Source organism: Pleurodeles waltl, chromosome 5, assembly GCF_031143425.1.
Source record: "Pleurodeles waltl isolate 20211129_DDA chromosome 5, aPleWal1.hap1.20221129, whole genome shotgun sequence".
In the NCBI taxonomy this organism is placed as follows: domain Eukaryota; kingdom Metazoa; phylum Chordata; class Amphibia; order Caudata; family Salamandridae; genus Pleurodeles; species Pleurodeles waltl.
The window spans coordinates 35335767-35338985 of record NC_090444.1 but is presented as its reverse complement, the minus strand read 5'-3'; the positions used below and the strand labels follow the sequence as shown (position 1 = coordinate 35338985).

Here is a 3219-nt window from a genome sequence, read left to right as displayed (position 1 = left end):
ATGGAGGAGAAGAACGGAAGTATGGTAGCAGAGTTCATTTTGCTGGGACTGTCTGAGGAGCACAATATGAATATCTTTCTATTTTTGTTATTCTTATTGGCATACGTGGTCACTATCGTTGGAAACGTTTCCCTGATCTCAGTTTGTGTATGTGAGCCTCGTCTTCATACTCCTATGTATTTCTTTCTGGGAAACCTCTCCTTCATTGACATATGTTATTCGGCGGTGATTGTCCCCAATCTGTTGCACCAACTTATAATTTCAAAGAGAATGAGCTTCTCTCGATGTGCAGCTCAGATGTACACATGTCTGCTCCTTGGTTGCACAGAATGTGTTCTCCTAGCTATCATGGCTTATGATCGCTACATAGCCATTGTGTTTCCCTTACATTATACAATCATCATAAGCAGGACTGTCTTTATACAACTGGCAATCTTTTGCTGGCTATGTGGAAGCACCATTGCACTTCTAGACACAGTCTTCACACTACAGTTGTCTCTGTGGTAATAATGTAATTGACCATTTCTTTAGTGAAGCCAAAACTCTTGTAAAGATGGCATGTGCTGATTCTTACTTCTCTGAGATGGTGATCTTCTTTGTGGGGATCTTTGTGCTGCTGATCCCCAGTATAGTGATTCTAATCTCCTACAGCTGCATCGTTGTTGCAATTATAGGAATCTGTTCCTCTGAAGGTCGATACAAGGCCTTCTCCACTTGTGCCTCTCACCTGATGGTTGTCACTATGCTGTTTGGGACAGCTATCTTCATGTACATGAAACCAGTTTCTAAAAGCTCAGGAAATCAAGAAAAAATGGTATCTGTTTTTTACACTGCAACGCCACCAATGCTGAACCCCATGATTTACAGCCTGAGAAACAAGGATGTCAAGGCGGCTTTGAAGAAGTTTATGTGGAGACACATTCATCATTAAATACTTTACTTGTGGTTAATGAATGATAAAACAATGATGACATACTTGAAACCAATAAAAGTTTAATGGCAGGTCTATTATCTCAAACAGAGTGCTAAGCCAGCTTCACTTGCCATCATGTGATGCACCTTAGGCACTGAGATAGGAGGCCTTTAAATCTCCATTGCCTTCATGATGCTATAGGACTGGTTCTCTTTTTTATCATCTTCTCAAGAGCATTCACTGTTCAAAAGCAAGTATGAGAGGTAATCACTTTGGTTGCCAGATAATAACATTAGATTAGAAAGTTTTAGACCTTCCATTAAACATTATTTAAACTGTTGTAATGGGAAGACATTCATTTGTGACATGTACTACCCTTAGATTACATGAATCAATACTTCACCATCAATTCACTGGTATCCTCTATATATTTTTGAAGATTTCTATAAATTCTCAAATTTGTTGGGACTCCCATGGCCAATGTTACCACCTCTATGTGATCAGCCAATGTCTTAATTGTATTGTTTCACATGAAGAGAGCCATTTGTTCCCCAAAGTCAAGCAATATTGCGCCTATCACCGTTCTTAGATTACAGAATGCCCTCTGATATCTGAGTGCTGTCTCTTTGTTGTATACCGCCAAAATTCACAGCTTTATAAAGGTTCTATTGGCACTTAAAATACCCTTCCAAGATAATTGATTACCATTTCCCACTATTGCAATACGCTGCAGCAGTCCCAAATCATGTGAAAGAATGCTCCCATGTAACTGCATCCCCTAAAACATTTATCTGGTTCACTTTGTCCTAACTTGATCCTTACTGCACTGGTGTAATAGATTCTGCATAGGATTTGTAAATGCATAAGCCAAAGCATGCACCTGATCCCCATTCCTCTCTAACCCTCCAAGGCCTCAGCCCACTCCTCATCAGGTAGCCCACACAAATTTGCCACTCACATTTCGCCAAGCCCAGTTAGTGTCCACTTCTTTAGTTTTTTTTTTTGCATACATAAGGGATATTGCTTTTCTTGGGAGTAGCTCAGTTAATACCCTATCCTCCAAGGGACTGAGTTATTTAACATAGCTGTCTTTGGATCTGAAAGTTGCCAGAGCATACCTCAGTTGCAGGTGACTAAACACATCTGCTTCCTAAACAACCAGTAAATACAGTAGGAGACCAAGCAAGGCAGGAGTCATGTCCACCACCCCAATGGCCAGCACAGGGGACAAGGGTCCCCTCGGCATGGCCATTGCACCCTGTGCCATGTAAGGGGGGTGTAGTATAGTTCATATTTTTAGTTAATATTTTTATCTTATTACATGACAATTGTCTATCGTTAAATTACTTTTATTGTTATATTATTATTTGGTTGTTGGTATGTTCCGCTTCCCCCCATGCTGCTCCAGACATGAAAGATTCTGGAATGTGGTAGGCGGCAGTTGGAGATGAGTGGAGCAGCTTGGAGGTGAGGCTGGAGTTCCTGTGTGGATATCTTGAAGAATAAACTCATCAACAAGATTTTATTGCTGTCTCCAGGACTCTATTTTCTAAATTACAAGAAAGAATTCACTTCATTTTGGCGACGAGCTGAACCTCTTCTAATCTTGGAACTTCAACTCATCTTACTTCGTGTCACATTCAAAGGTAATGTCTCCACGCCTTTGATCCTTGTGACATTTCTTCACTGCGCTGCTACATCGTTATTAATTTTGTTTACTTCTACTGATTTAATAATAATAAAAATTCTGTTCCTTTCGTTTCACTCGAGAGTTGGTTGCCATAGCAACGCTTGCCTCGAGCGCTTCCTTCAGTGTGACCGTGCTGTAGTGCTTTTCTCTTATCTAGTTTCTAAGCACATACATAAACCACCAGAAATACACTTCTGAGTTCAAAGAAGACTTTTATTGTTGTTAATTCTTCCCCAACCACAATTTTTATGTTGACGAATTAGTAGCTTTCAAGCCCGCGTTAATCAAACAAAATATATCAGTTTGCAATATACATAGCAGGTTATATTTATAAGATATTGAATGCAAAGCAAAACAAATACTTCACCGTGTGGGAAACTATTTACAGCTTCATCTTTCTAAGGTCTGCAAGCTGATGACCCCTGTCAGCCGCGAGAAAGAGATTCATCTACCCACACGGGATTGCTGGCAGCTGGCGCCAAGCTCCAGCACGAGGTCCGGCAGATTCGAATCTGAATCTCTGCAGCCTGTGTCATTCGTTACAAAGGTGTGCCCCCTCCTCTCAGACCTGGGAAACTGAGCAAGCCTTTTGGAGACTGGCCAGGTCTCCAAGACT

General features: G+C 40.9%; 1 pseudogene; it reads left to right on the top strand.

The window, feature by feature from the left end:
* On the top strand, positions 1 to 931 carry LOC138296952 (olfactory receptor 2D3-like; annotated as a pseudogene).
* The last annotated feature ends 2288 nt before the right edge of the window (positions 932 to 3219 follow it).